We start from the raw sequence: 27,165 nt of genomic DNA, 5'->3' as shown, positions 1-27,165 counted from the left end.
AATTTGCAGTTGCGGCTTCTGGGGAGAAGGGGCACCCATTAAGGAGGCGGTTGATGACCCCCTTTAGGCAGCTGTACATGGAGCCCGAAAGGCACAGCAATAAAGAACCATGTGCTGACCTGCAACACATTTGAGCAGGCTATTGGCATCTTGAAGATGCGCTTTAGATGCCTTGATTATTCTGGAGGATCATTACAGTATTCCCCTACGAGGGTATCCAGAATTGTCGTTGTGAGCTGCATGCGGCACAATATGGTGCAGAAGAGAGACAGAAGCCAACACTATAGTTATGACATCTGAGGAGGACGACATTGAGAAAGATGAGGAGGAGGAGAAGAAGCCCCCATCCAGAGTAATAGAGATGACACGGAGGAGGAGAAAGAGGGTGGCAATGGGAGACTGCCTGAGGGGCAGGCCCTTGTACCCACGGCAGAGTCTTCGACACAGCACTCATGGTTGAAGTGCACCTGATAAACTGGATTTGATATTGAGTCTGCTCATTGATCCTCACTTAAAATGAATGAAAGTCACTGTAGTTCCAGAGGACTATAGGCTGCTCTCTCATTAGGGAGAACAACTGGTGGTGAGTTTAATCTGAGGATCATCACACCTCAGACGAGGGGTAAGGTTGATGGATGACCTTAGCCGGCATTGAACTTGCGCTGTTGGTGTCACTCTGCATTGCAAAGCAGCCGCCCAGCCAATCATTGATGGACAAGAAATGCTGCGAGGAGGATCTCAATCCACAACACTTAGTGCACTATGCCCTTAGGTCTGCAGAAGGAAACAGCCGTCCACTGCTCAATATACGTGGGCACACCCTTACTCCTTATGACGTCAATGGGAGATGATCTTCAGCATTCAGTCTTTAGTGCCAATGGTAAGAACCACCTTCATTCTGTAAACATTCTCATTGAGGGTATTAGTGTACAAAAACAGACCGAAAGATCTTTGGCAATAGTGAGGCATATTTACAATGTGCTTAATTGTGATGTTAACAAAGTAACAGTGCCCTGCACTCGCGAATTTCCTACATAGTGTCTCCCGCCCCATGTTGCCTCAGAGGAGATGGAGGTGGGCCGCCCACCTCTTGTACTATATGGCATTGAGAAGCATGGTGGCCATCCTTGCCTTGCATGAACCCGTTGGGGACCTAGCTCAGAATGTGGCCTCTGCATTTCTGCAGGGGCAGCCATTGTCACTGGGACAAGTAGCAAAGAGAAGGGTCTGGTGGAGGGGCTGTGGAGTTAAAAGAACATGAAGATGCTCAGATGCTGTCAAATCCCCACCCTCCTCATGAACCTCCACAGCCCTAGGTTGACTTTCAGGTAGGCTAGGTGGGCCTGGCGGCTGGTGTGCAGCTGTCATCCATTCCAGCACCCTCTGTACCACCAGTGTGAACGTTCTGTTAAGAGAACGCAGCTCCCCATGTATTCTATGGATATCAGCACTCATACTCTGAGTGGACTGCTCCAGGCTACTGAGTGAACCTTGTACCTTTTGCAGGGAGTTACACTGCTCTTGGATCCACTCCAAATGATGCTGCATGTGTCTCTCCATGAGATTGGCCATTCTCTCATAGTCGGAGCAAATGCAGAAGAGCTCCAGAGACAAGGTAGAGCTCCTTACTGCCATGGACACTCCATTCACAACGCCTGAGCTTGCATTGCCTTTGGAATTCTGGCAGGTGTCCACACATCTGCTGCTGATGCTCCAAGTACTGTGCCCCATAAGCTTACTCCTGAGGCCCTACCTCACTCTTACTGGAGGATCGTCGTGACTCTCCTCCATCCTCCGAGGGAGATTGTGCACAGATGTCTCTGACTCAGGCACGTATTCCTGCACTCTGGTGTGGTGCGCTTCACCACTGTCACTAACTCTAAATGCACTACATCCCTCTGATATGCTAGTATCTGTGCTGGCAGAGTGTGGGCTGGTCAGATATGACACTGCCTCTTTGGCCTTAACATTTACAGTGCACTCCTTCTTTGCAAGGTGAATAAGCAGCAGTAATTTTTACATTATCCTATGGAAGGCCCAGGATGGGACATCTAAGCAACCAGTCAGACAAGTATTACAGTTAGTGCTCGCCTGACTCCTCTTAGATGTCTCCTCTCAGGACCAGCAACACACTATCATATACTTTCTGTCTCACATGTCTCGCCCCAAACATGTTCCCCACGCAAGGCCTGCCTCCACATCGCGACTGCTTCTGGGCCAATGGGCCCAGCTCCATCATACGCCTTCTCCCCCTCCCCAGAGAGGATATCTGGCTGATCAGGGCAGTTTTCCCCGAGGTTGGTTCAGCAAGCCGGAAAATTCCACAACTGCACACCCACTTCGGAAGTGAAAATCCAGGCCCCTGTATTTAATTATGTTGATTGAAGGATAAATATTGGAGAGGATATCAGGGAAAACTCCCCTGCTCTTGATTGAAATAGTGCCATGGGTCATTAATGTTCACCTGGGAGGACAGACAGGGTATTGGTGCAACACCTCATCCAAAAGATGGCACCTCTGGCAGTGCATCACATCCTCACTGCACTAAAATGTAGATTTTATACTCTGATCTCTGGAGTAAAATCTGAACCCACAACTTTGTGACTCAGGGGTGAGATTGTGAGAGTGTTACCCAGTGAGTCACAGCTGACAAGGGTCAGGAAGAGAGCTGTTAGGACTGCTAACATTATATCCTTGTTTACAAAGGAGGGGAAGGAATAGACAAAACAATTATAAGCCAGTCAGCCTAACCTTGGTATTGGGAAAATTATTGGAAAAAATTCTGACAGTATAATTCCTCATTTACAAAGGAATGAATGAATTAAGGATAGTCAGCATGGATTTGTTAAGGGAAGGTCATGTCTGACTAACTAGATTGAATTTTTTGAGGATGTAACAAGGAGGGTCGATGAGGGTAGCACATTTGCTGTAGTCTTCATGCATTTTAGCAAGGCTTTTGGCAAGGTCCCACCCGAAGGACCTTCAGAAAAGTAAAAGCCCATAGAGTGCAAGAGCAAGTGGAAAATTGGATCCAAAATTGTCTCAGTGGCAAAAAACATAGGATAAATGTCGAGAGGTGCTTTAGTAACGGGATGACTTTCCAGTGGGGTTCTACAGGGCTCAGTACTAGGTACTTTGTTTTTCGTGCGATATATCAAACATTGAGAATAAATGTATGTGAAATGATTAAGAAGTTTCCAGATGATACAGTGGTAGACTGTGTCGTTGATAATGAGGAAAAAAACTAAACTCCAGGAATATATCAATGATCAGGTAGGCTGGAAAGTGACAAATATAATTTATCCAGAGGATTGGAAGGTAATATATTTGGGGAAGAGAAAAAAGGCTGGGAAATATACAATAAATAGTAGCACATTGAGGAGTTTAGAGGAACAGAGGAATATTGCAGTACATGTCCACAGATTCCTGAAGATAACAAAACAGGAAGATAAGTTGATTGAGAAAGCATACAGGGTCTTTCCTTTATTAGTCAAGGTGTAGAATAAAAGGGCAGGGTTATACTAGATCTGTATAAAACACCAGTTAGGCCACAGCGAAATAACTAGTTCCAGCTCTGGTCACTAGGCATTACAGGAAGGATGTGATCACACCAGAGAAGGTACAGAGGAGATTTATGACAATGTTACCAAGATTGGAGAATTTTAGCTCTGAGGAAAGATTGGGTAGGTTTGGAGTTGTTTTCTTTGGGACAGAGGAGGCTAAGGGGAGATTTAATTGAGGTGGGTAAAATTATGAGGTGCCAAGATATAGAGGAAAGGAAGGACCTATATCCCTTGCTAGACAGGTCAATGACAAGGCATAGATTTAAAGTAATTAGTGGAAGGACTAAAGGGGATATGAAGAGACCTTTTATCACTCAGAGGGTGATGAGGGTCTTCTGTGTGAAGAGTTGGAGGCAGAAACCCTCATAGCATTTAATAAGTACTTGGACCTGCACTTGAAGTGCTGTAACCTACAGGCCTATGGACCAAGAGCTGTAAAATGGGTTGCGGCTGGGTTGGTCATTTTTCAACCAACACAGACATAATGGGTTGAAAGGCCTCCTTCTGTGCTGAAAGTTTCTATGTTTCAGGAAAGTGTTTTATTGCTGCAATTTCAGTTTCTGGCGTGTTATGGAAAGCTGTTCGTTTATCCTCAGAGCTGTCATTTTCTTACTAATGTCATGTCAAAGATGGCTTGGCTTGTTTCAGGTTATTTCGCTAAAAAGATTTAATGGAGTAAAATCGTTTACGCTGTCCTCTGAAAGATACTTAACCATGATAGCAGTAATCTCTTTTTGTTTAAAGATTTCAGAAGAGATAAACAAGACAGCCTGAAACTCTAATGCAAATGGCAGTCAGCAACGAAAGCAAGTTTTTGAACAAGACAGCCAATTGAAATAAGGTGTTGAAGCTTGTATCTTTGAAGCTTTGCACGCTTCAAAGCTTCAACCCAATTCTAATTATAGTTAATAGAGTGTCCTCATTGTGCATGTTCAAGTAGTTGGCTGCTTATCAGCTGGCAGCATTTTCACATCTCAGGAGGCAGTGTGTTTGAAGTCAGTGTAATGCTCCAGTGCAGTACTGAAGAAGTGTCACTGTAGTAACCTGAGGTGCAATACACCTTTAAGAGGTTGTGAGCAGATTGACCATGTGACTGTATGACCCAGAAGCTGTGTAGAGCAGGCTACAATGTTAATGTTAGTCTAGAGTAGGGTCTGTTGGAGAAGCACACATCATGTTAGTGCTCTATTGTCTGTGTAAATAAATAGCAAGTGCTTCATCTCATATTGGTCTCTGCGTCTGCAGTATATTTTAATCAACACACCCACTGACGGATAAGCATGCAACCGGTTCACAAGCAAAGTGATCTCATAGTAGAACACAACAATTTATTGCCCTTGTTCAGTGGGCAGTTAAGAGTCACCCACATTGCCTAGTGGGTCTGGAGTCACATGTAGGCCAGACAGGGTAAGGACAGCCGATTGCCTTCCCTAAAGGGCATTAGTGGATCAGATGGGTTTTTACAACAATTGGCAATGGTTTCATGGTCATCGCCAGAGATTTTTAATTCCAGATTTTTATTGGATTCAATTTTCACCATCTGGCATAGTGCAATTTGAACCTGGATCCCCAGAACATGACCCTGGCTCTCTGGAATACAAGTCCATTGATAATACCACTATGCTACCACCTCCCCCTTATCAACAGATAAGTGTGCAATCCATTCTCAAACAAAGCAACCCCACAGTAGAACACAACAGTCACATTTTAGAGGTGCCACCCTTCAGAAAAGATGTTAAACCAAAATTCTGTCCTGTTGATTCAAGCGAATGTCAAATATCCCATAGTTTTACTTATAGAGGAGCAGAAAATTCTCCTCCTCTGACTAATGGTCCTGTGGTAAAGAGAGGTATCCTGTCCCTTTAAGAGAATGCAAGTGTACTGATCATGAATCAAGCAGAGTCAGCATGGCTTCATGAAAAGAAAATCATGCCTGACAAATTTATTAGAATTCTTTGAGGAGGTAACAAGCAGGATAGATAAAGGGGAACCAGTGGATGTAATATATTTGGGTTTCCAAAAGGCTTTCGATAAGGTACCGCATATAAGTCTACTTAAAAAGATAAGAGCCCATGGTGTTGGAGGGTAGTATATTAGCATGGATAGAGGATTGGCTAACTAATAGAAGACAGAGAGTTGGGATAAGGGGGACATTTTCAGGATGCCAACCTGTAACAAGTGGAGTGCCACAGAGATCACTACTGGGGCCACAATTACTTACAATATATATTAATGACTTGGATGAGGGAAGTGAATGTACTATCGTCACATTTGCAGATGACACAAAAATAGGTGGGAAGGCAAGTGGTGAGTATGACACAAGAGGAATATAGACAGGTTAAGTGAGTGGGCAAAAACTTGGCCAATGGAATATAATGTGGGAAAATGTGAGCGTATGTACTTCGGCAGGAAAAATAGAGACAAATATTATTTAAATGGAGAAAGACTGCAGAAAACTGCAGCACAGAGGGATTTGGGGGTCCTTGTGCATGAATCACAAAAAGCTAGCATACAAGTTCAGCAGGTAATAGGTAAGGCAAATGGAATGTTGGCCTTTATTTCAAAGGGAATGGAGTATTAAAATAGGGAAGTCTTACTAAAGCTATACAAGGCACTAGTTAGACCACACCTAGAATACTGTGAACAGTTTTGTTCTCCTTATCTAGGGAAGGATATACTGGCATTGGAGGCAGTCCAGAGAAAGTTCACTAGGTTGATCCTGGGTTTTTCTTATGAGGAGAGGTTGAGCAGGTTGGGCTGTACTCATTAGAGTTTAGAAGAATGAGAGACAACCTTATTGAAACATATAAGATTCTTGGAGCTTGACAGGGTAGATGCTGAGAGACTGTTTCCCCTTCTGGGAGAGTCTAGGACCAAAGGACATAATCTTAGAGTAAGGAGTCATCCATTTAAGGCAGAGATGAGGAGGAATTTCTTCTCTCAGGGGGTGGTGAATCTGTGGAATTATTTACCGCAGAGGGCTGTAGAGGCTGAGTTGTTAAATATATTCAAGGTTGAGATAGACAGATTTTTAATCAGTAAGGGAATCATGGGCTATGGGAAAAAGGCACAAAAGTGGAGTTGAGGATTATCAGATCAGCCATGATCTCATTGAGTGGCGGAGCAGACTCGATGGGCCGAATGGCCTACTTCTGCTCATATGTCTTATGGTCTTATGGTGACAGCACTGACAAATCACTGTACAGTGTGGGCAACTGGAAACTGCAAGTCTAGTTCTGGAGGTTAATAAATCATCTCAATAAACCACCACTGTTTATTCTTACATCAGTCTCTCCCCATTATTGATAGCAAGCAGCAATTGATGAGAACATAGAAAGGCATGCAGTTAGAGTTTGGTTGGCCAATGAACTCATTTGCCCAAGAAATAAAAGGCCGTCTCTCAACTAATGGCACCAAAAGCACATGAACTGAACATTCAACCAATTACTGTCTGTGGAATCTTGCTGCATGCACATTGGTTGTTGCATTTACTGTATAACAGTCACTGCGCTTCATTGTAAGTAAAGTATTTGGAGGTTTATTTGCTTTTCCAGTTGTCACTGTGGTGAACTTGTCAGGATTTGATTTACTCTTGCTGGATTTATTTCAGTGCCTCAAGGGTAATTTGCATTTTAGCCATCCCTGCTGTGCACTGATTTTGAACTCAAATCCCCAAGGTTGAAGCTTTTTAGGATTCTGTCACTATATATATATTTATATTTTCTCTATTCACACTATAAATGTACTTTTATTGGGATTTTGAGCAGGATCACAGCAGCTGACCAAGATAGAGAGAAGTAAGGCATTTACCCTGTCAAGATTCAGTTTCATATCAGCATTGTCTTAGGCTGCAAAATCAGAAATCCATATCAGCCAATAAATGTGAATCACCTGCTGATTTCAGCTGGAGATGATCATTCAGTGCAGGCATCTGACAATTTTGTAATAACTCCTGGTGGGTACATTATCTGATTCAACAAGCCTTCAGTATAAATTTTGGAGATTTGGATCTTCTTGACCTAAACAAACACAATTTGTATGTAAGTTGGAAAGTGTAAACTATGCTTTATACTATTAATTGTATTTTACATCTTTGCCAAGACTAATCTTGAAGTCTGACGTGAATCATTTGAAGCATTTACTTTTTCCATAAAAGTTTCCAATTTTCAATTGAAAAGATTCCTGAAATTCTATTAACTGAATGTTCCTGATTGTCTTACTGACATTTCAAGTTGACTTTTCTCACTGATTTTGGAGTTATGGACCTGTCCTCAGTGATTTAACTCCTCAAGAAACATTTATGGATTTTCAAGTAACACGAGAAAAATTTATAACTATAGAGAAGTACTTTCAGGAGACCGAGGGCAAACAGTCCATTACACCAGAATTTAAAGAGGAGCTTACTCATGTAAGTAAGAAGTAAGTAAGAAGCTTGACACTGTCCAGGAAAAAGAAGCCCACTTGATTGGCACCACATCCATAAACATTCACTCCCTCCACCACCGACGCACAGTAGCAGCAGTGTGTACCATTTACAAGATGCACTGCAGGAATTCACCAACGCTCCTTCAACAGCACCTTCCAAACCCACAACCACTACCATCTAGAAGGACAAGGGCAACAGATAGATGGGAACACCACCACCTGGAAATACCCCTTCAAGTCACTCACCATCCTGACTTGGAAATATATCATCGTTCCTGAACTCTCGCTGGGTCAAAATTCTGGAACTCCCTTCCTAACAGCACTGTGGGTGTACCCACCCACCACATGGACTGCAGCGGTTCAAGAAGACAGCTCACCACCACCTTCTCCAGGATAACTAGGGATGGGCAATAAATACTGGCCCAGCCAGCAAAGCCCACATCCCATAAATGAATTTTTAAAAAATCAGCAACTGTGATGTCTGACGGCAGATTATTAGCATCTAAAAAGTTGTTTTGCCCACCTGTTCCTTTTGCAATAATCGTGGCTGGCGCTTTGGAGTATGTTTGACAATTTCATAGAAGACTTACTGGAATATCATAGACCAAAGGGAGTCCATAGCAAGTACCTTGCTGAGTGTTCACTCTACCCCATTAGTGTTGAACAAGTTGTTTTTTTTGGCAATCTACTTGCAGACTATTTTCCTTCAGCTTCCCTGATGAATATGTAGCAAATAATCAGCAGAGGCTGGAAATCTCCATAAAATATTCTGTGGCCATTAGAGTATAAAGAAGCTGATGCCACACACAATGAAACCAAATCCATGTTGCAAGGCAATCACCTTGCCTTATGCTTCTCCACTACTGATCTGAAATGGTGACATATAACCTCTGTAACTATGATCATTCTAATAATAAATTAATGATAAGACTCAGCTAAGATTGGGAAATAAGTGTTGAAAATCTGTACTAAATGTTCCGTATATTACACTTCCATTTTAGATCCTAGTGGCTTAGAACATATGATAAAGTATAGGTACAGTAACCTGCATTAAACTTAACATTCTGGTTTGACATGTCTTTTTTATTTATCACAACTTTCACCCTATTTGCTATGCAACTTCCATCTCTTCTAAAGTTGATTAATGGCCTTGCCACAGGGTCTATCATTGCAATTCTATAAGCAGTCAGGAGTCATCAGAATTCGAAATGATGACTGACACTGGGCTTTCCTGACCCCGTTGTGGTGGGACACAATGTGGGAGATTTGGCAGTCCAGCCAAAAGTCCTTTGACTTTTGGTGGGACCGGATGATCCTGGTGGCAGACGGGGCTGGAAAATCCCACCCTTAGTTTATCTTTTATTCTTTCACAGGTGTGGGCATCACTGGCTAGGTCAGCATTTATTGCCCATCCCAAATTTCCCTTAAGAAAATGTTGGTGAGTTTATGATAATTCTTCCTCCCCAACCCAAAATGAAGTACCTCACCGAGAGATGGCAGAACCTATCCAAAGTAAGTAAGTAAGCTGATTGTCAGCCATATGGGGGAATATTTACTTTGTGCATTGCAGTCTCAATTCTTCATAATTCAAAACAACAATACATTTATACAGCACCTTGATTGTAATAAGATGTCCAATGGCACCTCATAGGAGCATCATAAAACAAAAAATGATACTGAGACAAGTAAAGAGACACTACATGAGGTGACCAAAAACTTGATCATAGAGGTAAGTTTTAAAGAGTGTCTTAAAGGAAGAAAGTGAAGGAGAGAGGAGGAGAGATATAGGAGGGAATTCCAGATCTTAGGGCCAAGGCAACTGAAGCTGTGACCATCATTGGTGGAGTGATTAAAATCAGGGATGCATAAGAGTCCAGAATTAGGAGTGCAAATATCTCAGAGGGGTGTGGAACTGGAGACCAGATTGCAGAGATAGGGAGAGAATCATAGAACCATAGAAAAGTTACAGCACAGAAGGAGGCCAATAGGCCCATCTTGTCTATGCCAGCCTGAGGACACCTAGGTGCCCTTTCTAATCCCATCTTCCTGCACCCGGCCCATAGCCCTGCAGCTTACAGCACTTTAGGTGCAGATCCAGGTACTTTTTAAAAGAATTTAAAGTTTCTGCCTCTACCAGCAACTTGGGCAGCGAATTCCAGACACCCACTACCCTCTGCGTAAAAAAGTTCTTCCTCATGTCCCCCCTACACCTTCTGCCATTTATCTTGAATCTATGTCCCCTGGCTCTAGAATTCTCCATCAAGGGAAACAGTTTTATCCTGTCCACTCTATCTATTAGCCTCATAATTTTGTACACCTCAATCAAGTCACCTCTCAGCCTTCTTTGTTCTAAGGAAAATAACCCCAACCTATCCAATCTCTCCTCGTAGCTACACTTTTCTAACCCTGGCAACATTCTTGTAAACCTCCTCTGCACTCTCTCCAGAGCTATTATGTCCTTCCTGTAATGTGGTGATCAGAACTGCACACAATACTCCAGTTGTGGCCTCACCAGTGTTTTATACAATTCCAACATTATATCCTTACTTTTACATTCTATACCTCTGCCAATGAAGGAGAGCATTCCACATGCCTTCTTTACAACCTTGTCTACTTGAACTGCTGCCTTTAGGACCTGTGTACTTGTACGCCAAGATCTCTCACTTCATCTACCCCTTTTAGTATATTCCCATTTATTTTGTAATCCCTGTAACTGTTTGACCTCCCTAAATGTATGACCTCGCACTTCTCTATGTTAGAATCCATCTGCCACTTTACTGTCCACTCCACCAACCCATCTATATCATTTTGGAGATTATGACTATCCTCTACACTATCCACTATTCGCCCAATCTTCGTGTCATCTGCAGGGAGGATACAAGTTGATAACAAGGAACCTCCGTTTAATTTCTATCACTGCATACTTGCAGAAATTACAATAAAATCATACATGCATTCTTAATCAACATACCACTATCTTCCTGTCATGAGCTAAGCACACCTACAGTGTTTGTGACCACCCACTTGGCTAATTGATTTTTTGTTCTAACTTGTGATCTTTCAACCAGTTTCCAAGTGCAGTGTTTGAGAAAAGCTTGCTTGGATTTGTTTCAGATTCGGATATTCCCATTTGAGTGAAGGACAAAGTTTATATACAATTAGGTATTTGCATAGACATAGCTATAGTTCTATTAGGGGTTCACCAATTATGTGTTTGTTAATAAAGTATTTCCCTTTTTTATTTGGAAAATCAAAAGACAAATATTTAACATAGACTTTGTTTCAGAAAATGTATTCAGTTTCATAGACAAGTAGAAGTTTTTGTCTTTTTGCATACTTCAGAAATCTGATCTGCATTCCAACTAGTAACTCAAAAGGCACTGAGAGCCTGAATATACAGAGTTAAAGAGACCACAGAGTAGCATAAAACTGACTGCAGCCTTCTGTGATTTCTGCAGAATATGTGGAATTGAAAGCTCACAAAGGGATCCCAAATTGTATATCACAGGATTGATATTTTGGGTGCATAGGAGGCCTGGGCACTCTTACTGTGCAGTGAAAAAAAAAACACTAAAGTGAAAAGAACACTGGCAGTCCAAGATTTGTTGTAAGCCACAAATAGTTCTTCTTTCCAATTAATGATTATATTTATTCTAAAGTGTAGCATCTACAAAGCCTTTTTTGTGTTTGTGTTGGCTTGAAAGCAACTGTCTCAGCGAATTTGATTTCTGCTTATACTCAAGGGTACTATGGAAGTTCAGACCCTTAGCAGGCAGGCAGATTCTTACTCTTAAGGAAGTAAGAGGAGATTTTTGCATTTGAATTATGTGCATAGGCCCTGGAGCATATGTGGTCAAACTTTGCCACATAATTTAATTTTGTGAGAACAAGTAAAGTAGCCTGAGTGTTTTAAATGATTAGTTAATTATGATGTCCCTCTGGTCCTTTAACTGTTTGTTTATGTATATAACTTACTGAATGGGAAGTGCGGAGCCAATAAAAATAAAAAAAAACACTTTACGTTCTAGGGATAAATCTAGGGAGTTATGCTTGGTTTTAGCAGAAGTACTAAGACAGTGTACAACAACTTGGTTTCAGGGCAAAAACCATTTGGCACATGAAGGGGATGAAAATGCAGTCCTTCTACAGTACCCTATGATTCATACACAAAATGCACAAATAACATGCCCAGCTGACTGCATGTCATTTTCCTCATTTCTATTTATTACCTGCACTGATTGGCTGGTGTAGCAGCAGCCATTTGGACTCCGACGGCAGGATACTCGGCTTGCAATTAAATGTGACCTACATATAGTGCAATTGCTGTTACAGTTTGGCTATGAAGACAAAGTGTGCGTGTGAGGGAGGTGGGGTGTGGGAGAGAAGCAAGATTGTTCCTTTTGAACTCTGGACAAGCTATATCAGAATGTACTGCAAAGGTGGGAGGGGGTGAGGGGGTGGTGTTGGGGGGTGGGGGGTGGGGTGGGGGGGGGGGGTGGGGGGGCAGCAGTTGCCTTCCGTAGAGCTGTTTGTAGTTGTCTCAAGGGTGAGTGAAGGCAGGAAGAGTGAAGGAGCCTTCTGACCAGTTTTCCTGCCTCTTCAAATGATAATTTATATGGATTTCCATAAAACACAAAAGTAGTGACTGTTATCTTATTGGGGGCATTCACTTGCATAATTTTGTGCCTATGATCATAAGACAAAATGCACATAAATGAAATGGAACCCATTCTGGATTGAAAGGATTCATGCTTGCCATCAGTAATGCTTTGAATGTCCTAATAAATTGTTTTTGAAGTGCAGTTACTGTTGTTAAATAGGCAAAAGTGGCAGCCAATTTTCACAGTGATACCAAAGGGAAGCACAATTGGAAGAAACAGTTGTGATGCACATTATAAGTTGTAAATAGAATGGTGGTAGCAGTAAAATGTGTGCAGGCAATATTTTGGCAATTTTGAAATGGACTGGTTTGAATTGGAACAGTATGAGTTAATGCATGCAGAGAAGGTTCTGTAGATGGTAGCATTTTTATGATGGAAAAGAGAGAACATGTAGAAGGGGCTAAATAAGTTGTAAGCAGATGTTTCTTGCGCTAGATTTTGGCAAGGAATGATTAATGCTCTTTTTTCTCTTCGTGTTGCTGCTAATTGACTCTCTTATCTCCCATTTGCCCTTGAACACCTTCCTTCTCTGTGTTCATATGAAAGGTCTCTTCCTGAGATGTAATTGTGTAGCATGCAGGATGCCATCACTAGCCTGAAGAGCCTCTGCTGAGACTGTATTGCAGAGCACCTCAGACCAAATCAAATGCTTTAAGTGCATCTTCACAATTCCACTAGAGTGCTCTGTTATTTTTCTGGTGGGGAAATGGTTATTATTACAATGATACATGTATTGTCATGTGTTTGGGGTCTGGATAGACTTCTTTGGGGCTTGTCTATTCCCCAAAAGTAAACTGCTTGAGACTATAGTCTCAACCATTACTCTTTAGTTACAGCTATTATATACATATTGGGACCACTGCACAAGGTTGGAACTTTTCCTCCCTCCAGATCTCTGTTACTGAATCATATGAGGTAACATTGTCATTATATCAGCATCATTTACTTCTGATGTTAATACTTTACTCTACATCTCCCCCAAGTCTTTATCCCAATCACATTTACATCCTCCTACATCTCCCTCCACAGTCTCAGGCTTCACAGAATTAGTCTCTGAGGTGTCTTGACCAATCTCCCTGATCTCATTCTAATCTCTTTCTGAGATCAAGGATATTTACTCTCCCTTCTGTTGGTGTGAGTGTTTTTCTCCTGGGTGGCTGTAGAGCTTTGTTATCCTTCTTCTTCTTTCTCTTCAGGATCTGAGAGGTAAGCCCAAGTTTCTATTGGCTTTCTTTCCAAGGATATTAAGGGGCTGAAGTTTCTCCTTATGTGCCCTGTTCTGTCTAAATCCTGTACGATCTCAGTTGTGGAGTTCTTTCAATTATTGTGTCTTTTTTCTGTTGGTCTTGTACCCCACTCTCTCCCTGGGCTTCAGCACTGGTAACTTATGTGCTCTGTGCCTGTGGTTGAAACGACGAGCCTATTTGTTTCCATGTTCTTTCTCATGCTGTTTTACCCTCTTGTGGTCGTTTATGGTGATATTGGGTTTAAGTTTCTGTGTCCAAGATAGAAGTTGTGTTTTCAATCTCCTTCCCATCAATAACTCTGATTATGAGAAACAATTTTGTAGTGGTGAGGTTCAGTAACTCAGGGGAGCTAGCTTAAGGCCTTCCTCCTTCTACAGTAAACTTTTGATGGTTCAGACACTTCTCTCAGCTTCTCCATTTGCTTGAGGACTATGACATGAACTGGTTGCATGAGCGAATCTGTACTTTTTTGCAAAATTTTGGAACAGCTCATTAGCAAATTGCGGCCCACTGTCTGACACTACATAGTCCAAAATGCCATGTACTACATAAATTCTCTTCAGTGATTAAATTACTACTTCCATCGTGATGCCATGTGATCTGTTTACTTCAATCCACCTTGAGTAGCTATCAATAACAATGAGGAAAGTTCTCCCCTTAAAATCAAATAAGCCCATTCCCAGGCACTCCACGGTCTTGATGGAAAAGTAGAAGATGATAGTGTTTCTTTTTTTGCTCTTGGCTGTTTACTGCAGATGTAAAACAATTAGAAATCACTTCCGGGCCACTAGACTGATTGCTGGGTTCTCAAATGACATGCTGCTATCCTGAAGTGACCTTGGTGAAGTTTTGAAAGAATATCAAGCTGAAGTGCTCTCGGTATGACTGCTCTCTCACTGAAGACTAGAAAATCATAAATGATTGTGAGACGCTTGCACTGTTCAAAGCATTGGCGTTGTACTGAATTACTGGCGATATAATCTGGCCATCCTTCCAGACAATAGTCTCTTATCTAGAGACGTTCATCATCTTGCTGCTGTTATAAAAACAAAAAACTACTGCGGATGCTGGAAATCCAAAACAAAAACAAAATTACCTGGAAAAACTCAGCAGGTCTGGCAGCATCGGTGGAGAAGAAAAGAGTTGATGTTTCGAGTCCTCATGATCCTTCAACAGAACTGAGTATAGTTAGGAGAGGGGTGAAATATAAGCTGGTTTAAGGTGGGAGGTGGGGGGGAGAGAGAAGTTTGGGGTGGGGGTGGGTGGTTGTAGGGACAAGCAAGCAGTGATGGGAGCAGATAATCAAAAGATGTCACAGACAAAAGGATCAAAGAGGTGTTGAAGGTGGTGATATTATCTAAGAAAATGTGCTAATTAAGAATGGGCGTGTCCATGCATATGCTTCCACCTCCCTGATGAAGTGTGAATACCCTTGTTTGTTTCCTTCTGATGTATCCATGACAGTCTGTCTGCTGCCATTTGATACTTTACTTGAACATTCTCTGTGATGGAATCATATCTCATTAATCTTAATCTGAACTGCTTGATTCTGGACAGCATCTTCAAAATTTCTTGCATGTTCAGAAGAGTGACTAGTGGTTTATGGTCTGCTTCAGTTTTGAATCTCAATCCCATAAAGTGGTCTGAGAATTTTTCATATGCCCACGCTGCTGCCAATGCTTCATTTTTGACTGTGGTGTATCTTTGTTCTGTTTATGATAATGACCTTGAGGCACACAAACTGGTCAATGTTTGCCATCTCTCTGCACTTGCAAGAATAGTGCCCTCAGAGCTGATGACGATGTATCTGCTGCCACTATGGTCGATAGTTCTGTGTTGTAACCAACTAGGGAACCGGCTATCCTAGATTTGGTATTGTGCAATGAGAAGGGGTTAATTAATAATCTTGTTGTGCAATCTTGTTGTGCGGGAACCTTTAGGGAACAGTGACCATGACATGATAGAATTCTTTGTTAGGATGGAAAGTGAAGTAGTCCAATCCGAAACTCGGGTCATAAATCTAAACAAAGGAAAACACAAAGGTATGAGGGGTGAGTTGGCTAAGATAGATTGGGAGACTTCATTAAAAGGCATGACAGTGGATAGACAATGGCTAATATTTAAGGAATGAATGTATGCATTGGAAAAATTAAGCATTCCTTTCTGGCGCAAAAACACAACAGGAAAAGTGGCCCAACCATGGCTAACAAAATAAATTAAGCATAGTATTAGAGCCAAGGAGGAGTCATATAAAGTTTCTAGAAAAAGTAGCAAGTCTGAGGATTGGGAGCAGTTTAGAATTCAGAAAAGGAGGAGCAAGAGATTGATTAAAAGGGGAAAAATAGAGTATGAGAGTAAACTTGCAAGGAACATTAAAGTGGACTGTTAAAGCTTCTATAAGTATATAAAAAGAAAAAGATTTACAGTCCAAAATGGGAGCATTTATAATAGAGAACAAGGAAATGGCACATCAATTAAACAGCTACTTTAGTTCTGTCTTCACAAAGGAAGACATAAATAACCATAGGGAACCAGGGGTCTAGTGAGAAGGAGGAATTGAAGGAAATCAGTATTACTAAAAAAATAGTGCCAGGGAAATTAATGGAACTGCAAGCTGATAACTCCCCAGGGCCTGACAATCTACTAAAGGAGGTGACCATGCAAATAGGCGCTGGTTGTCATCTTCCAAAATTCTATAGATTCTGGAACAGTCCTGCCAGATTGGAGGGTGAGAAATGTAAACCCAACATTTAAAAAAGGAGGGAGGGCGAAAACAGGGAATTAAAGAATGGTTAGCCTAACATAAGTAGTAGGAAAATTCTAGGGTCTATTATAAAGGATGTGATAACAGGACATCGGGATATTATGATCCCACCTAACTGAATGGAGATTTAAATGGGGGTAGACACGCCCTGGCAAGGCCTTAAAATCCTGGACTTAGAAAATATCAACGAGATTAGACAAAGTCAACATTGGTTTATGAAAGGCAAATCATGTTTTACAAACTTACTGGAGTTTTTTGAGGACATTACTAGCAGAATGGACAAGGGAGAACAATTGGATATGGTGTATTTGGATTTTCAGAACGCTTTTGATAAAGTCTCACATGAGAGGTTAGTGTGTAAAACTAAAGCACATGGGATTGGAGGTAATATATTGGCATGGATTAAAATACAGGAAACAGAGAGTAGGAATAAATGGGTCTTTTTCAGAGTGGCAGGCCATGATTCATGGGGTACTCCAGGGATGAATGCTTGGGGCCCAGCAATTCACAATATATATCAATGATTTGGATGAGGCAACCAAATGTAATATTTCCAAGTTTGCTGATGACACAGAACTACATGGGAATGTGAGTAGTGAAAAGGATGTTCAGAGGCTTCAAGTTGATTTAGACAAGTTGAGCGAGTGGGTAAATTTATGGCAGATGCTGTATGACATGGATGAGTGTGAAGTTATCCACTTCGGTAGGAAAAACAGAATGGCTGAGTATTATTTAAATGGTGATAGATTGGGTAATATTGATGTACAAAGGGACCTGAGTGTCCTTGTACACCAGTCACTGAAAGCAAGCATGCAGGTGCAGCAAGCATTTAGGAAGGCAAATGGCATGTTGGCCTTCATTGCAAGAGAAGATTTGAGTACAGGAGCAAGGATGTCATACTACAGCTGTACAGGGCCTTGGTGAGACCACACCTGGAGCATTGTGTGCAGGTTTGGTCTCCTTTCCTAAGAAAGGATATACTTGCCATAGACGGAGTACAGTGAAGTTTCACCAGACTGATTCCTGGGATGGCAGGATTGTCGTATGAGGAGAGATTGGGCTGACTAGGCCTGTATTCACTGGAATTTAGAAGAATGAGAGGGAATCTCATTGAAATGTATAAAATTCTGACAGGATTGGACAAACTAGACGCAGGGATGATGTTTCCTCTGGCTGGGGGGGTCCAGAACAAATGGTCACAGTCTCAGGATACAGGGTAGGCCATTTAGAACTGAGAAGAGGTGAAATTTCTTCACTTAGAGTGTGATGAACCTGTGGAATTTTCTGTCACATAAAGCTATGGGGGCCAAGCTACTGAATATATTTAAGAAGGAAATAGATAGATTTCTAGCCTGTAAAAGTTCAAGGGGCATGCAGAGAGAGCAGGAGTATGGCATTGAGATAGAGGATTAGCCATGATCATATTGAATGGTGGGGCAGGCTCGAAGGGTCGAATGACCTACTCCTGTTCCTATTTTCTATGTTTTTGTTTCTGTGTTCTATGTAATGTGCCAAAATTTCAGAGGAGATTAAAAGTTATTGAATATTTTTAAAGGCATTTTGCTGGGCCAGCACCACTGTTGACCTTGCCTCAATGGCTGTCTCAAAGGCTTATTGGCCTCTGCTAGGTTTGGTAGCAACTTTCCCACTTGGTTGGCCATGCCAAAGAATCTTTGAATCCCAGTTATGTCCCTGGGTTGTGGAAATTCTCTGATTACTTTAGTTCTTTGTTGACTGTAGTAATCTGATGTGTAATATACCTTTCAGAAGAATGTATAATAGAAGATCACATGATCTTATTATCCAATAGCAGAGTAGTGCGGGCTACTTTAGTAGTCAGTAGTCAGTGGAGAAGTCTAGAGTTAGAGTCTGTCATGTAAAGACAGGGTTTGAGTTGTAAGCACATAAGATGAGTTCCTTTATAAATAAATAGAATGTGTTCTACATAAGAACTGCCTGTTGATCTACCCTGTCTATGGTACTAACTTGGTCATCCCGAAACAAGCGTGCAACCCGGATCCATTAGTCAACTAAACTAGGACTAGGATCCAACAAACTGGTGATGAGAAAAAAAGCGAGGAAAAGCAAGGAAGGACAAGAAAGAAAGCAAGAAAAAGTGAGGAAGGAATTCAAGTGAACAGAAATCGGGCCATATCTTGCACGGTTATTGTAAGTTGAATTTCTGTCCTAATCGTCGAAGTAGTCCCCTCGAAGTATCCGCAGTTTGGAAGAGTTGATTCTTTCGACCCAACTGTGGATGATTGGTCTCGCTACGTTGTTTTTTATGTTCTTTATCCAAGCTAATAACATTGCGGGAGAGGAGAAGAGGTGAGCGATCCTCTTATCCGCGTGTGGCAGTAAGAACTATGGATTGATTCGAAGCTTGACGGCACCTAATGCCCCAGATTTGAAAAGTTTTGATGACTTAGTGAACCTTGTGAAGAGTCATTACCAACTCAAGCCCTCTGTAACTATACGACAGTTCAAATTCAATTCATGAAATAGAGCCCCAGGGAAGACAGTTGCTTGTTATATGGCAAGTCTAAAACAGTTAACAGAATATTGCGAGTTTTGTACATTCATAAATGATATGCTTAGAGATCATTTGGTGTGTGGTATAAACGAAGATGCGATTCAGAAGAGATTACTGTCTGAAACAAATTTGGATTTTCAGAAGGTGCTAGAAATAGCAGTGAGGGACTCAAAAACTATACAGGAAGCACAAAATGGCACCATCAGCCATGTTGGGCGGGAAGCCCAGCCAAAAAGGACGCGAAAATGCACAGCTCTGATGAGAAGCAGGAATAAAAAGAAATGAATTAGCAGCGAAAACATGGAATAATGATAACAGAGATGGAAGCAGACAACTTTGTAATGAATCAAAGTTAAAAAAAAATCAAATGTTGTTACAGTCATCGAAACGGACACCTCACGATACTTTGCAAGGATAGAATCAGGCAGATTTTCAATCAAAAGAAAAAACCCCGTGAGATCCATAACATGGAAGAGCCTGAAGTAACAGATTCAGATATTTATTCGTTGTATAATTTAAAGGTAGGAAGAACAGAACCTATCTATAGGACAGCGAGGGTGAATGATAGGCTTATCAGAATGGAGGTGGATACAGGAGCATCCACTGCGGCAATAGGTTAGCATACCTTCACATACCTGAATCATGGAGAATGCAAATTAAATTTGGAAGAAACAGATGCCAAATTGAAAACTTACACAAGAGAAGACATCAAAATCAAAGGCATAAGCAGGGTTACTGTACAGTATAGAAGCCAGTCAGTAAAATTACCCTTGACGGTGGTAGCAGGTGAGGGGCTAAGCCTCCTTGGATGAAATTAAATTGGATTGGACTGAGATCTTCCAACTGAGAGCCAGTGGGCTACCTGAGCTACTACAAAAATATGCATCAGTTTTCCAAGATGAACTCGAGAAGATCCAGGGACTATAAGCAAAAATTCATGTTGATCCAGACTCTACTCCCCCCACCCCCCCCCCCCCCCCCCCCCCGACTGATTTATGAAGGCAAGACCAGTACCTTATGCAATCGGGTAAAGGTAGATGCTGAATTGGATAGATTAAAGAAACAGGGAGTCTCAGAATGGGCAGCACCAATAGTCCCGTATTGAAACTTGACCAGAGCATTCAAATTTATGGAGATGACAAATTGACTGTCAATAAAGTGGCTAACTTGGACAGACATCCTATACCATAAATTGAATACCTGCCTCTTTAGCATGCAGGTGGAAGCACCTACACGGAGCTTGATATAAGTCATGCTTATCAACAATTGGAGTTAGAGAAGGTCTCCCAGAAATTCATCACAATTAACACACACAAAGGGTTGTATCAATATACCCGTTTGCCTTTTGGTGTATCCTCGGCATGTGCCATATTCCAGAGGACAATGGAACGTTTACTGCAGGGATTGCCTGGATTGACAGGACTCACTGAAAAGGAGCATTTGGCAAACTTGGAAGAAGTTTTGAAATATTTTTCACAGGTGGGAATGCGCTTACAAAAATAAAAGTGTACATTCTAAGCAAAAGAGGTAATTTACTTAGGTCAAAGGGTAGATGCACAGGGCTTCCACCCGGTTGAAGGAAAGTGAGAGCCATTGGAGAGGCACCAGCGCCAAAGAACACCAAGCTCAATTCATACTTGGGGATGATCAATTACTATGGACACTTCTTGCCTAATTTGTCGACAGAACTGTCACCCTTGTATTACCTACTCAAGAAAAACCAATGTTGGTCTTGGCAAACACCACAGAAAGAATTTTTCACAAAGGTGAAATAACTATTACATTCATCCACCCTATTAGTACATCTTGACCAAAGAAAAAAGTTAGTTTTGACATGTAACGCATCACCCTATGGAGTGGGAGCCTTGCTCTCCCATCGAATGGATGATGGATCAGAACGACCTATTGGCTATGTTATCAAGAATGCTCAACACAGTGGAAAAGGATACTCACAGATAGAAAAAGAAGGCTTAACAATCATCTTTGGTGTCAAGAAATTTCAATAGTATGTACATGGTTGTTATTTTACCATCATTTCCGATCACAAGCATTTGCTAGGATTGTTCAGCGAGGACAAGGCTATACCACCCATAGCCTCAGCAAGAATACAGAGATGGGCAATGATTCTGGCAAATTATGAGTATACTTTCATCCACAGGCCTGGAAATCAGCTTGCAAATGCTATTCACTTAGTCGTTTGCCTTTGAAAGAAAATGATGAGGATGTTCCAGTACCTCAAGAATTCATTTTATTACTGACCTTCTTAGATTCATCATTAGTATGTGCTAGACAGATTAGCGATTGGACAAGTTGGGACCCAGTCTTATCCAGAGTACAAGAACAAGTTCTTCACGGTTGGTCACAAGAAAAGGAATCTGACAAAATAAAACCGTATTTTCATAGAAGATATGAGATAACCAGCCAGGATGGTATCTTATTGTAGGGAGTTTGAATGATTGTTCCTCCAAAAGGATGAAAGCTATTGTTAACTGAATTACATAGTGCACAACCAGGTAAATCCTGAATGAAGACCATAGCACACAGCTACCCATGGTGGCCTGGAATGGATGGAGAAATAGAGAGCTTAGTAAGAAGTTGTATGCAGTGTCAGCTAGTGCATAAGTTACCTCCAACAGCTCTGTAACGTCCTTGGGAGTGGCCAGGAAGGTCATGGGTGTGATTACATATTGACTATCTGGGACCTTTGATGTGAACAACGTTTCTCCTTATTATTGACACTCACTCAAAATGGATGGACATATATGAGGTGGAGTCACCAACATCTTCTGTGACAAATGACAAGCAACGTCAGAGCTTCGCTATCAACGGAATACCAGAAGTGGTCGTATTAGATAATGGCAGGGCATTTACGAGTGCTGAATTTCAACGGTTTATCAGCCTCAACGGTATCACTTGTGTAAAAACTTCATTGTACCACCCTTCCTCAAATGGACTGGCCAACAGAGCGGTTCAAACATTCAAAACTGGCATGAATAAATTAACAGGAGGCTCCATTGCGACCAAGTTAGCACATTTCCTTTTCCATTATAGGACCACCCCTCATATGACAACAGGTATCACACCTGCAGAATTGTTGGTGAAATGTCATCTCAGAATGAGATTGAGCTTAATAGCGCCAAATTTAGGGGAGAAGGCAGAAAGGAGTCAAGGAGTCAGAAAACTGGCCATGACTGGCATAGAGACGGAAAACTTAACGTAGGAGAAATGGTATATGTGAAAAATTTTGGAGACGGACCCAGATGGTTATCAGGTGAAATAAGTGCAGTGACTTGACCTCTTTCTTACCACATGAAAATGGAGCCATACGGAGACATATAGATCATATAAGGAGGAGAGAAACACAGTATCAGGAAATGATACATCCAGTGTACACAAATGCATCAACATCTCCTGTTGAAAGAGCTCAGCTCAGTACAGACATGTCTGAAGGGTCGGCTGTGCCTGCAAGAGTTAAGGAAACAGATTTGCAGGTGCCCACCAAAAAACCTGATGTTCGGACAACGCCAGAAAAGAGGTTCCTGACAAAGCACCTGAAGCTGTAGAGCTGAGATGTTGTATATGCATAAGGAAATCCCCACAAAGACTGAATTTGTAAATGTCTTATGTGTAAATAATTTGATATTTTGAGAAGAATTGTAAATGTAACTGTAAAAAAGTATTTCTGAGTAAAGGAGGAGAGATGTGGTAATCTGATGTGCAATATATCTTTAAGAAGAATGCATAATGGAAGATCACATGATCTTCTTATCCAACAGCAGAGTAGTACTACCTAAGTAGTGAGTAGGAGAAGTCTAGAGTTACAGTCTGTAATGTAGAGACAGGGTTTGAGTTGCATGTACATAAGTATAACTGATGAGTTCCTTGGTAAATAAATAGAATGCGTTATACATAAGAATTGTTTGCTGACCTACTCTGTGGTACCAACTCGGTCATCCTGAAACAAGTGTGCAGCATGGATCAACTGCGATTCCAGTGGCTTGCACTATGTAACCTAGAACTTTGACCACAGGTTTGGTGAACTCACATTTTTCATTCTATGTTGGGTCTGTATCCTATAAGATTCTTAGGACTGCTCCAACCTTGCGGTCATTTTCTTTTCTCATGGAGCAATGTACAAGTATGTCATCCAGATGGCATATTACTCCTTCCATTCCTTCTGGGATGTGAGACATTGTTCTCTGAAAAATTTCAGGAGTAGATGCAATTCCAAATGGTAACCTATTGAAACAGTAATGACCAATGGCATTATAAATGTGGTCATCAATCTGGATTCTTTGTCTGGAAGCAATTCCCAAAATCCATTGTTTACATCCAATGTGATGAAGAGTATCCTTGGCTAGTTTAGCAAGGCTCTGATCCACTGAGGCCATCGGGTGGATATAACATTCCACTGATTTGTTTAGTTGAGTTAAATAGCCATGCAGATTCTTATAGAGCTGATTGGCTTCTGGACTATGACCATTCCTGAACACCATTTTGTTGGCATAGTGACCAGTGAGATAACCACTTGCTGTTGCATCTTCTCAATTTCACCCTTTACTTAGTCCAAGAGTGGATGAGAGACTTTCCTCAGTATAAAGAGGCAAATTGTTTTAGTATCAGCTCATAGGGTGATATGGTACTCAGCCTTTAGTCTCCCTAGGCCTGTAAATGATTTTGGAAATTCATTTCCGAAAATATTGCTGCAATTTCATTCATTTTATAAATTTGTTTCAATTTTAAGCATGCCTTCTGCTTAGTAAAGAGCATTCTTCATTTTGAATCATACAGAGAGGTTTGAAAATTTAGCTACCTTTATACTTCAACTTTGCCATGTCTGACCTTTGACTTTCAATGTAATCCCACCAGGACCTGGTAATTTGATAGATTAAGGTTGCAATGTATTCTGCTTGAGTCATTTTACTTTGCCTAATAAAACAGAAACTCCTGCTCCTGGGCAGGATTTTCCCGTCGGCGAGCGGGCATTGCCCCCTGCACGCCAACACATAAAATGACGCACGGTGACTTTGGGCGGAACTCCCCATTTAAATTTTCCCATCGGCGGGGGCACAGCAAAATCAACTGTGCGCCCGCCGACCTGTCGATGGCCAATTGAGGCCATAGACAGAGTCATTAAACTAATTAGTGGACCTGCCTGTCTAACCATAAGGTTGGTGGGCAGACCAGGAGCCCCAGCGGGAATTAGAAAAAGCATGAAACCTCATCCACGGGCGGGATGAGGTTTCATGCAGGTTTTAAAAAATTTTAGGAAAGTTTTTGTAAAAATTATGGACATGTCCCAACTCATGTGACAGTGTCACATGGGGGGGGGGGCAATCTAGGGAAATTTTATTATTCTATTTTTAGCTTTTTTACATTTAGAGCCGACCTCCCTGAGGCAGCACTTAGCCTCAGGGAGATGAGTGCACTCTTTTGTGAGCATACGCGAAAGAGCGCACTCTTGATTTTGGGAATCCACCCCCCCGCCCCTCCGCCCGCACAGGGAGCGCACAGTGCTCTGTGCGGACGTCATGCTGGGAAGGCCTTAATTGGCCCACCCACATAAAATGGCGCCGAGCGTGTCTGTGCACGCCCGCACTTCAACTTTGCCCCCGATGGGGGGAAAATCCTGCTCCATGTGTCCAATTTTAATCTTGTGGAGTGTCTAACCGCTTCAAGTGTAATACTCCAGTATTTGCTTTCGGTATCACTTAACTCCCCTAGGAGGGTTAGTTCCTTTTTCTGTAGTTATTCCACTTGTATGTGGTTCTGCTTTAATATTTTCTTCCTCTTTTTACAGGATGTCAGCATTTTTGAGTGACAGACAGTTTTGAAGTGGCTGATTTTTCCACAGTTGTGGCACTCTGCTTCCCCTACTGGATACTCTCTTCTCACTTGCCTGGTTTGTTCCCGCCACACACGCTTTTCCTCTTCTGGTGGGCTTAGGCGTTTGCGCACTTTCTCTCTTATGATCTACAAACTGAATGGTCTCACTCGGTCTTCTCCATGGGACCTCACCTTCTCAGTGAACACATGCCCGATTTTTGCTTTCCAAGCTCAGTTTGCCTTGCAATTTATACTGCCTTGACTATGTTAATTCCTTTCTTTCTGTAATACAGCTGATAATACTTTATCTAGGACTTCTACTACAATTCTGTCATGAATAAATTCATCCCTTAAGATTCCGTGGTCACAGTTCCCTGTCAGCCTGTGTAGGTCATTGATGAAAGAATCCATACTTTCACCTGGTCTTTGCCTTATCTTGTTAAATTTTGCCCTTTCTATAATTAAGTTTCTGCTGAAATATGAATTAAATGCGTGCAGGACTTTTTTGTAAGAAGTTGAAGTCTCATCAAATCTCTGCCTTGTTATCACATCATCAGCAATATATCCAACTGCATAAAGTAGTGTCCTGACCTGATCTTTTTGATCTTTTATGTGTAAGCCAGTTTTATATCTTGTGAACCACTTTGTCTAGTTGTTGCAGTTCTGGGCCTATTGCAAGCCTTCATCACTCCAAAATGGTTCTGGTAGTGTGGATTCTATTCTTCCACTGATTCCTGGAATTGTTGCTGCTTCAGTGGTGCTGCTTGTTGCTTTAGGTCTGTGCTCACTGCTGTCTGAGTTCTGTGTCTCAGCTTGCATCTGCTGCACTCACGATACTCTGACTTTTTGCTGAGTCTTGAGTCAGTTCCTTTCATCCTTCTTTCATGGATCTTTTGACTTTCCAGGTCTGTAGCTGCTTCTTAAAGTTTTCCTGGGTCTTTTACTTGCTGTCCACTGCTACCATGTTTGATCTTGCATTCAGGATCTAGGCAGTGTTGTTTGGGGCTTGTCTATTCTCCCAAAATAAGCTACTTGAAGTCTGTTAAAACCACTACTCTTTATTTACAGTTGCTATGTACATATTGGGAAGTCTGCACTAGGTTGGAACTTCTCCTCCCTTCACATCTCTGTTATTTAATCATGTGATGTGACAAACATCATGTGCTTCTGATATTAACCCTTTACTCTACAGTACTCAGCTAATATCTTGGGAACAGGTGTCATCAGACATGGTTGCAAATGGTAGCTTTGATACCCCAGGAGTCACTTAGACACTTGCTTTCCTGGAATAAAGATTATGGACAGAGTAAATTGAGGCAGATGGCAGCTTCATGAAAAGTCAACATTCACTTACATGATGTGATGCTACTTATCAAAAACAAGCTGGACATTAAATGAATGGAATCTTTTCTGTTTGACATAGAAAATAGGATTAATGCAAGGAGCTGAATGACAACATGAGGGCAATCATTGTCATTTATAAAATAGTTGTGCTCTGTTATGCTGGCATTGGGCTGTCTTTGAGGAAAGCAATTCATTGAATTGTTCTAATCGACCAAGCATCTGTGATTTGCATAATATATCTTTACACTGCTGATTGATGAATGTTAGTGCTTTTCTAAAGGCACCCTGGAATAATGCCATTGCATGAAGATTCAAGGCAGTGGTAGCTTTCACAGCTATTGGTAATTTGTGCCAATTGAGGAGGTGGACTGCCAGTAGGAACATGTGGCATAATACATTAATGGCTTCCCTTGTAGTGTGCAACCTCTGTAAGCACAGGCCCTGTATTTGTAACCTCTTCATAGTTGAGCTGCAGTGACTGGAGAAGGAGAGGAGAGACTTGAGGAAAGGGGTGGTCTGGCTAGCTGTACTGAAGGCTACAATTCCTCCTCTGTAAGGAGTAAATTATTCCGTAGAGCCTGATCTATTTTGTTGACTGAATAATAACGCACATACTCCACTGGACCAGTCATATAAATACTGTGGCTACACCAGCAGGAGAGACTTGAGGAAAGGGGTGGTCTGGCTTACCATTTGAGATGGTATTGGGAATGCTGGGAATATATATTTTTAAAGAGAGGGAAAGGAAAGCTGTAGGGTGGATTGAAGTAGAAGGATTGCAGGGTTATATATAACAGAAGGC

The sequence above is a fragment of the Cetorhinus maximus genome, chromosome 5, assembly GCF_964194155.1.
Source record: "Cetorhinus maximus chromosome 5, sCetMax3.hap1.1, whole genome shotgun sequence".
Classification (NCBI taxonomy): domain Eukaryota; kingdom Metazoa; phylum Chordata; class Chondrichthyes; order Lamniformes; family Cetorhinidae; genus Cetorhinus; species Cetorhinus maximus.
This window is presented reverse-complemented; position numbering follows the sequence as displayed.